Consider the following 10,169-nt stretch of genomic DNA (forward strand, 5'->3'; position numbering starts at 1 on the left):
CCTGACTGACTGTGTGTGTTGGTTCCTGACCTCCCTGAACAGTTGCATATCGCAGGGACTATTCGATGCTATTGCAGTCCGCCACAGGATATTTTTGTGCTGGTCGAGGGCAGTCAGGTCTGGAGTGAACCAAGGGCTATATCTGTTCTTAGTTCTGCATTTTTTGAACGGAGCATGCTTATCTAAGATGGTGAGGAAGTTACTTTTAAAGAATGACCAGGCATCCTCAACTGACGGGATGAGGTCAATATCCTTCCAGGATACCCGGGCCAGGTCGATTAGAAAGGCCTGCTCGCAGAAGTGTTTTAGGGAGCGTTTGACAGTGATGAGGGGTGGTCGTTTGACTGCGGACAAGGACATCAGGGTTGGCAGAGTGTGCTAAAGCAGTGAGTAAAACAAACTTAGGGAGGAGGCTTCTGATGTTGACATGCATGAAACCAAGGCTTTTTCGATCACAGAAGTCAACAAATGAGGGTGCCTGGGGACATGCAGGGCCTGGGTTTACCTCCACATCACCCGAGGAACAAAGGAGGAGTAGTATGAGGGTGCGGCTAAAGGCTATCAAAACTGGTCGCCTAGAGTGTTGGGGACAAAGAATAAAAGGAGTAGACTTCTGGGCATGGTAGAATATATTTAGGGCATAATGCGCAGACAGGGGTATGGTGGGGTGCGGGTACATTGGAGGTAAGCCCAGGCACTGGGTGATGATAAGAGAGGTTGTATCTCTGGACATGCTGGTTGTAATGGGTGAGGTCACCGCATGTGTGGGAGGTGGTACAAAGGAGGTATCAGAGGTATGAAGAGTGGAACTAGGAGCTCCATTGTAAACTAAAACAATGGACATTAATATGGGGTTAGTCCCCGCTTTGCTGCTATAACAGCCTCCATTCTTCTGGCAAGGCTTTCCACTACATGGTGGAATATTGCTGCGGGAACGCTTCCATTCAGCCACAAGAGCCTTAGTGATGTCGGGCGATTAGGCCAGGCTCGCAGTCGGCGTTCCAATTCATCCCAAAGATGTTCAATGGGGTTGAGGTCAGGGCTCTGTGCAGGCCAGTCAAGTTCTTCCACACTGATTTCGACAAACCATTTCTGTATGGACCTCACTTTGTGCACATGGGCATTGTCATGCTGAAACTGGAAAGGGCATTTCCTAAACTGTTGCCACAAAGTTGCAAGCACAGAATCATCTAGAATGTCATTGTATGCTCTAGAGATTTCCCTTCACTGGAACTAAGGGGCGCAGCCCAAACCATGAAAAACAGCCCCAGACCATTATTCCTCCTCCACCAAACTTTGCAGTGGGCACTATGCATTTGGGCAGGTGGCGTTCTCCTGGCATCCGCCAAACCCAGATTCGTCCTTTGGACTGCCTGATGGTGAAGTGTGATTCATCACTCCAGAGAATGCGTTCCACTGGAAGTTTGGAACTTAGTAGTGAGTGTTCCAACCGAAGACAGATGATTTTTACACGTTAGGCGCTTCAGCACTCTGCAGTCCCATTCTGTGAGCTTGTGTGGCCTACCACTTCGCGGCTGAGCCGTTGTTGCTCCTAGACGTTTCCACTTCACAATAACAGCACTTACAGTTGACCGGGGCAGTTCTAGCAGGGCAGAAATTTGACGAACTGACCTGTTGGAAAGGTGGCATCCTATGACGGTGCCACGTTGAAAGTCACTGAGCTCTTCAGTAAGGCCATTTTACTGCCAATGTTTATCGATGGCGATTGCACCTGTCAGCAATGAGTATGGCTGAAATAGCAGAATCCACTAATTTGAAGGGGTGTCCACATACTTTTGTATATTTAGTGTAAATAAAAAAGGAACCATTTGAAAGTTTCAGAAAGTTCTTTGGATATGAGTGTTGGTAAACATACTCTTTTTTGTTGTCGTTAGTGTTGAACTTCCCTACTCAAGATAGGTCCATATGTGGTGTGGAGTGGACTCTCTTAATGCTACTTATTGGTCTACACCTTAGATCACCTTCGAAAGCATTATGTGTGTCTCTGCTTGTGTGTAAGTATGTATATAGTACACACCAGCACTTTCCCTAATGAAGTCAAGATTTTAGAGCACTGTAGGGCTTGGAAATATCTGCTAATCACAAATGGTATGCACCATTAAATCACAAATACCGAGAGTGTGGACTGTAGACAATCAAAAATATCAAAACATGACATAAAAAATGTAATGAATAAAAGACCAGCTGCTTGGCCCTGGTTGAGGATGCAGGTTGCTCTTCCTCAGGGTCTACACACTACAGCCAGTTACAATCACTTATGGGAACAACTCCAGACTATTTGTTTGTCTGTCTGCTTTCCTGCCTTTCAGTCAGTCTATTAGCACTTGTTGTCTCTGCAGGTATTCTCTCTCCAGAGGTACTGTGTCATCTCCAGAAGAGGGGGCTAAGTCACAGATGGGGTTCAGCATCACCTAACAAGCTGTATGTTACTAATACCACTATATGACACAGAGTAAACCATTTGCACATAATATGTAACACATGATGTCTCAGGCTTGGCAGGTAAAGATGGTGAACCATAGTGAGGTTCAGTGTAATTATGAGTGGTGTAAGTACCAGAGGTCAGGGTTCAAATGCTTTTGCAAAGACAGCTGGATGGGTATTTACAGACCCCCTGTGTTGTCAAGTCTCAACTCGTTTCCTAACTGAGCCTGTGATGAGAGTCCACATGGATGAGTTAAAAGTATGTTCTGTTCAGCCTGGGAAAATCCCCTGCTCATCATGTTTGTTCTGTGGTGAAGAACACCAACTCCTTTTTGGTCTCTTTGATTCAGACACGTTGTACACTTGTCAGCTCTCTGGTGGTGATAGAACAGGTGGAAGGCTATGTGTGTGCGTGGGTGCATGGTGGAAAGGTGTGTGTGTGCGCGTGAGGATGCGCGTGTGCGTGACAAGCCTCCAAGCCTCTCATCTACCAGCTCCACCCCCTGCCGTGCAGCCATGGCTCACAGTAAAGACGTCGCTCGGCAACAAAGATCAGGAAAAACAACATGAAACAATTTAAGAACTATGTCAGAGAGAAAAGAGAAGAGGGAGTGAGAGATTATCTAATTTCCTTCACCGCTTGTCATGCAATTGTAATGTATTTCCACCTTTTGTCCTGTAGATGACAGCAGTGAGGAGTTCAACTGAGTTTATAATGGGTCAACAAAGTGCACTTCAGATGTGCAGTGCATACCATACTAACCCTTATCTACCCTACTGCTGCCATATACAGGAGATGTTTAATGAACATTATGTCTAGGCTTTAGAAGTTCTCTCTACTGTGCACAATGTCATTATACTGACGGGAAAGGAAATATGTACCGCAATCTGTACTTACCTCTCTCTCTCCTTAGGTCTGCAGTATTCTAACTATACAATGATCTTTTCCTTCCTATACATTTCATCTACCACTCATATGTCAATGACTTTTAGAGAAATTGTATATTCCAAGTATTTAGAATAATAACATTTCTATTTATTATGTGTTGAAGGTTTTATTTCAATGCGGCACCTCCACCATTGTTGCACTACTGGGCGAGGTTGTTGCCACCCTAACTCAGCTATACACTGGCAGCTGCAGTTGAGCACCAAGATGTAGCAGATAAAGGTGTTCCAGAAATGCTCTCCAGGTAGCCTCAGATAGGAGAGCTATTCTCTCCCTGACACGCCATGCCCATCCAGACACACGTCTTGTGTGTGTGTGTGTGTGCGCACGTGTGACCAAAGGCACGTAACGCATGCCTAGGCAGAGGGCTTCTGACATCAGGCCAGGCAGTTAGGTCACTGATGCAGGTTTGGACATACCCATATAGATAGAGGTCTACGAAAGTGTTGTATTTAATTATATTCCCACAGTGGCCTTGTAGTCAGGAATAGACACGGCACCTGGCATTCCAACAGCATAGCTAACATCCTCTCTGTTCATTCCTCAAAAGAGAAACTCAAATATGCCGGTTATCTTGTTGTCATCTGTCATTTCTGCATTGACATCATCCAAGGGACTTTAATATCTTGGCAGGTGGGGCTGGCTACCTGAAAGGTCTGGATTTCTGACATTGTTTGATGTGCTCCATGGGTAAAGTAACTGTATTCAGCTAGGGGGAAGGGCTAACTGAATGCATGCCAGCTGCTTTTATGTCAGCAGGTTGTCAGTGGTCATAACATTAAGCAGCCCAGTTCAACTCAACTCAGAGTCCAGAGTTTCCCTGTTCAGTTCATGCCGCCATAGTTAACATAAATCCGGAACACTCAAATTAGTATGATGAGTTACATTTTGTATGGTTAATGTAAAATAAAAAGGAGGTAAAAACAAAAGGAGGGTGGTTGGTCAGGGTGGATGGGTAGGCTTATTACGTGAGCATCTTAGAACCCAAAGGTTGCGTCTTCGAATCTCATCACTGACAGTTTTAGCATTTTAGCTAATTAGCAACTTTAACTACTTATTACTTTTTAGCTACTTTTCAACTACTTAGCACGTTAGCTAACCCTAACCCTAACAATTTTAGCTAACCCTTCCCCTAACCTTAACCATAAACCTTAACCCCTAGCCTAGCTAACATTAGCCAGCTAGCTGACATTAAGATTAGCCACCTAGCTAACATTAGCCAAAACAACGTAATTCATAACATATCCTACAAATGGATGATGGACATTCACAAATGAATACATACCATGCAAAATGTGACATATCATACTAAATGGAGTGTCTCGGATTTACGTACAGAATAATATTAAATGCTCCGAGACCAGGTTGACTCAGTAGACAGAGCCATTGTGCAGATGGATGAGTTTGTTTTTTTGGTTCATGTGGTCAGTACAAAACCCTGACCCTGAGTATTGTGTTGTTGCCAATGTGAATGAAAGTCCACAGATCTACCCCTTGCTAATGAGTGGTTAGAGATGAGGAAGAGAAATGTCCATAGTCAAAGGCTGTTATAATGATCTTAGTCTTGGTCTGTCTGCCCTGTGTATCAACACTTCCCCTGTGTGTCTCAGCTAGGTAGGGGAGAGAGATGCTCTGAAATTATACTAAACACTAAACCTGCTCTTCCTCTCTGTGTTGTTTACATAACCAGCCCCAACCTGTGTGTAGAGGTATAGAGGAAGAAGAGAGCTCCTCAGCTCGGCTCAGCCACTGAGGTGCTGCATAACTCTGTCAATATTTAGGTGTTTCCAGGGCTGCACAGCCATTGGAGGCATTACAGATGTTGGATCTTAATTTGAGCTAGTTTGCTACAGCAGGAAATGTGAATTATTATGTGGATTATAATTCATGTACATTTTTTTAGAGGTTGGTACATTTTTCGTAGAAATTACAAACTTCAGATGCCTTTTTGAACCTCAAATTCACTACAAGTTTTATATTTCCTACATTACTTAAAAGTTCTCCTGCAACAAGGTGATCAAATTAAGCTCCTACATCTGTAAGTAAATCACAGGTGTCCATAACTGCTTGGGTATGCAGCTGCGTGCAGCAAATGAGAGAAAGAGTACACACAAGCACACACAGACAGACATGCTCTCTCTCACGCACACACAGTACACACAAGAGTTCCCGCACGAAACATAGGCATGCCACTGAACACCTGACAGGTGCAGGCGTGGTCTGTAGCGAGACACGCTATCTTGACACGCTAACTCATTCTTAAATCTGAGATACATGCCTCCGGCTGAAAACAGCACAGCTCGCTCTCTGAAGCTGAATCCCTCCTCCTCCTCCTCTTGCCACACCCCTTCCAATAGTACTACTGTCACTCTATTGAAGGGACTGTAAGCCTGAGACCTACCTGTACAGGTTTAGTAAATGAGTGGGTCTGTTATACCTGTACACACTACATGTAAGTCTATGTCACCTTGGTCATCTGTCATCATTCGCTGTCTGTGAATGGCTACACAACAGTTGACTTGACAATGATACAGGAAGTAAAATTTTAAGTTTGAATAAGGACAATGTTTCATGATAATTAGGTTGTGTTGGATGGAGACAGATGGGCCCTGTGATGGCACTTCATTAAATAAACTGCTGTATGACCCCAAACTGAGGACATTGTGGGCCTATGTCTATACCCATGCAGCAGGCCTTACAAATTGACAGCAGATGTAATCAGAATTCATCAGAAATAATTATTATAGGGATAAGAATAATTATTATAGGGTGACAAAAACATGATTGTAGGCCTATATGCATTATATACAATGTATGCTAAATTATGCATTTGCAATCCAATCTTTAATTCTGCACGGCAGTTACTCTTGTCAAAAGCACAATAACAGCAACAGAATATATCTAATCTGTCAAGGGTGTAGGCTATGTGAAAAAGGGATCAGGGCCAAGAACCTTTGAATATTTTCTCAGGAAGGTTGCGCTTTATTGCCATCGTTATGTTAGGTCGGATAGAAAAATCAGAGAGGGCGGATAAATGTTAAGGCGTTGTGTAAACTCCCCTAGCCCCGGGCCCTTCTTCTCTACACCTCGGCTTCCTCTGTCATTTACAAGCTGTTCGCATGCACATTTGCAGCCAAGAACCAGGAACCGGCAGGACAGGTCTGGGGCATCTCAGTTTTTAGGAAAAGTGTGTTGCCTCTGGTTCCGAAATTGCTTGGCCTGCGTGAGGACAACTGCTTTATATTTTCATTCCCTACGACCTCTCAACCTGGCCTTTGGCGGCGGCATTTTTACGACTTTCTTTTTTCTACCCACCTTCTCATTCTACCCACCTTCTCAACCTATTGATTGTGACAGGCAATAATTGTCTGTCCTTCACTGCGCTGTTGTTGCTCTTTGTGCAGTCACCATGTTGAACATATGCTGCTGTGGTCCATATGCCTCTGGCCTAGATTCTGAAGCACAGACATGGGCCTACTTGTGATATATTTTTTAATAAATTCATTTTTCATGAATAGCCTAGCCCAGGTTATGTAACACAAACACTGTCATGAAGTAGACAGGTTATGTCTAATTGTGAAAAACAAACACACATTATTAGTGAAAGAATTAGCCTTGACATATCAAACAAGTAGCCTACACAAACAAAAGGTCAACATCACACAAGTTGTCCATTTCATATTATGTTACACAGCTGTTGCTGATCTGCAGTAGCAAAGGCCTCTACACTTCGTCCTTTACATAAATGCACTAATTCGACTTTTGCCAAGTTTAGAAATTGATTGTGTTCTCACACTAAGCTTTAAAATCATCCATCTGCACAATGGCTCTGTCTACTGAGTCAAGTGTTTTCCTGTGAAGGCTAAATAAGAGGACAACTTCCATGGGTTAAATAGTGGTACTGTGGTCTAATATAAATAAACACTTTGATGAGTATCCCCCAACTGTCCTGACATCTAATATAGCAAACACAAGTTGTAACATGTAGGGGAGAGAGGGATGTTGAGCCAAAGAGGGAAGTCGACCCACCCTTATTTCTAGGAAACGTTTGACCAAATATTTAGGGAGAGGTCATCATTTCATGGAGAAACCACATGTAAATAAGTGGTAAGAAAGTTAGGTCCAAAAAACAGATTGTCACCGTCAAATTAATTTATTGTGTTAGAGGTTTCACAATGCTTGTATTTCAACCAAAGTAGATCATTTAATATTGTTCTATGCATCCGGAAGGCTCTCTATCAGCTTCTATATGAGGACCTAATACTAGCATGAAAGTGCATCATTGTAGTTGAATGGGCAAATAAAGTACAAAACTTTGACTTGGGGTAAGTTGAGTTAATGGTTGAGCCAATGGCAGGTTGACTAAATGTAAGTGTTTTCTTCCCAGTCATAATGCAAGGCATTATCACTGGTATACGCGACAACAACAGGGCCTGGCCTATGTTAAAAGTGTTTGACCATGGTTTTAAAAAGGTAGCAGTAATATTTCATTTAGTACAGAAATGTGTAGGTGTCTTAACTTACCCTGTCCCACGTTATGCAAAGAGACAACTTTTTTGGACAAGCTATGTTTTCAAAATTGTAATGTTTACATGAATTCTGATTACTTCCAGGGATACACAACATCCTGAAATATATGTAGATATCTTTGTTAGTATTGCTGCATTTACACAGGCAAGGCAATTCTGATATTTTTTCACTTTTGACCAATCAGATAAGCTCTGAAAAATATTTAATGTGATTGGTCAAAAGACCAATTAGTGGAAAAAATATCAGAATTGGGCTGTCTGTGTATAAGCAGCCAAATAATACTATATTTCTATTGACAGAGTGATGCTGAATGTAATGACTCAACTTACCCCACTCTCCCATATTGTCTATAGAGATCACACAATTCCAGTACCTGTCATATAAAATTGTTGTTATTTTTGGGCCAAGCCACAGTCAGGTGAATGACATGCAGTGGTGACATGCCTGAGAAGCATTATCTATGCCACTAAATGAAGTTAGCCAAATTCATGGAGTTTCCAGGCTCTTGATGCAGTCATACTGTCACAGGGCCCCTCATTATACTGAATACGTTTTATAATGCAACTGGTGCCATTCTCAGTTGCCCCTGTTCTCTGTGTGTGTTTGTGCGAGTGCGCGTGCGTCTATGTGTTTGTGTGTGTTCATGCTTCAGCAGACTGGTTCATAATGAGTCGTGCAGACCAGGGGTGTGTAAGTGGAGCTGGATGTGTGTATTATCCCCTCGGCTCCCACTGCCGGGCCCTGCTCAGTGTAATTGAATTATGGCCGAGGGCTGAGCGGCAGGCATTTTGAGTGTCTCTCTGTTCAGTTGCCCTGTTCAAACAGCACAGCAGCCCAGGTCAGCTAGCAGATAAACTCAGGCAGTCAAAACACATGTCAACCGCTGGCCTTCCTAACACAGATATACACTGAACAAAAATATAAACACATCGTGTAAAGTGTTCCTCCCAGGTTTCATGAGATGAAATAAGATATCCCAGTAATTTTCAATATGCACAAAAAGCTTATTTCTTTAAAATGTTGTGCACAAATTTGTTAAATCCCTGTTAGCATTTCTCATTCGCCAAGATAATCCATCCACCTGATAGGTGTGGCATATCAAGAAGCTGACTAAACAGCATGATCATTACACAGGTACACCTTGTGCCGGGGACAATAAAAGGCCACTCTAAAATGTGCAGTTTTGTCACATAATACAATGCCACAGATGTCTGAAGTTTAGAGGGAGTGTGCAATTGGCATGCTGACTGCAGGAATGTCCACTGTTGCCAGAGAATGTAATGTTAATGTATCTACCATAAGCCGACTCCAACATTGTTTTCGAGAATTTGGCAGTACATCCACCCGGCCTCACAACCGCAGACCACCTGTAACCATGCCAGCCCAGGATCTCCACATCCGCCTTCTTCACCTGTGGGATGCAAGATGGCGTAGGACATCTCAGCAGTAGGACATGTGTATTTGTCTTTGTCTTATCCCATGTAAATAGACAGTATTTTTCATATATATCTTAATCTTACTTTCTATCTACGAACTAAACATACTTTCCTGCAACCCGCCTCACCCAATGTGGTACGGATCTGCAATTTGTATTCCTTATAACTGGAACTTCCATCAGGAGCTAGCCAGCTAACTAGCTACTAGTCTTTGTTAGCCACGGCTAGCGGTCTTCTCCTTTTTCTCTGTCATCAGCCAGCCTTAGCTTGGACAACACCTGCCAGTCTGCACAGCGTGATATCAGCCCAGAGCATGCCGGACTGCTTCTCTCTACCATATCACCGGATTCCTGCTGCTCTGGATCATTACACTGTATCATCGCAGCTAGCTAGCTGCAAACGAGTGGCCACTGTTAGCTAACGCCTCTATCCCGAAGCAAGCACCAGCTAGCCTTGAGCTAGCCTGGAGCTAGGCCCATACGCCAGCTAATTTTAGGGCTACAATACCTCCTTTGCCAATTGGCCTGGACCCTTTATTGTCGACACAGAGCCCCACCGATCCATCACGACTGGACTGCCGACGTGATCGCCCGATGTGGTCTCAAAAGGCTATTCTGTTAAAATGTCGCCGAAGAACCATCTACTAGCCCTGGCCCGCTAGCTTTTCTGAACGCTGTGTTCCCTGCTCGCCTGGCGTAGTAGTGACTACCGAACGGCACCCTGACTCAACTATTGCTGCTCTTTTGACCCTATGATCACTCGGCTACACAGCTGATGCCCCCCGGACTGTTTCAATAACACGGTACTTCATT

The sequence above is a fragment of the Oncorhynchus kisutch genome, linkage group LG8, assembly GCF_002021735.2.
Source record: "Oncorhynchus kisutch isolate 150728-3 linkage group LG8, Okis_V2, whole genome shotgun sequence".
In the NCBI taxonomy this organism is placed as follows: domain Eukaryota; kingdom Metazoa; phylum Chordata; class Actinopteri; order Salmoniformes; family Salmonidae; genus Oncorhynchus; species Oncorhynchus kisutch.